A 650-nucleotide genomic window follows, 5' to 3' on the forward strand; every position below is an offset into this window, starting at 1 on the left:
CATTTGCGTATTTGATCTATCTATGTGGGCATGCATAGTTTACTGAGCAGTGCTGCGAGGTGACTGAACTACGAGCGACGTACTCATTTACAGCGGAATGGTTGCCTTCTACCAAAGATGGAGTATCGACTCTACGACAGCGTTGGCACCGCAGGAACCGGTGTCGTAAAATGGCCCCCACACCGTCATCGTTGTGCGGGGTAGGGACCGTCCATATTCTGAGAGGAGCCCTGTTTGCCACAGGGCGTGGGGTCTCGCGTCCTGCGGTTCAGTGCCCCCAGGGAAGCGCGCGGAGGTGGTGCTGCTGCTGCTGTAGCAAGCGAGCTACTTAGAGCATGTATAGGGACAGCGGGAATATGGCATATTGCATATAACTCTTCATGAAACGCAAGATATAGGGGTGGATTGCACGTTACGAGTGCGGGAAGAGTCCGCCGTTCATCCGCTGGAGTTGCGATTTGGGCGGTTGGGGTGGGGCACGTGCGGGTGCGGGTGCGGGTGGAGCGATTGTCGGTCGACGACCTCGTGCGGCGCAGGCACTGGCGTTGGGGCTCCTGTGGTGGACAGATGATGCAGGCTTTGTGGGTGGCGTCGAAAACTGGGCACTGTGGGACCTAGCGATGTTGTAGTCGGCGTGGCGTCGCCTAGAT

This window comes from Schistocerca cancellata, unplaced genomic scaffold (genome assembly GCF_023864275.1).
Source record: "Schistocerca cancellata isolate TAMUIC-IGC-003103 unplaced genomic scaffold, iqSchCanc2.1 HiC_scaffold_681, whole genome shotgun sequence".
In the NCBI taxonomy this organism is placed as follows: Eukaryota; Metazoa; Arthropoda; class Insecta; order Orthoptera; family Acrididae; genus Schistocerca; species Schistocerca cancellata.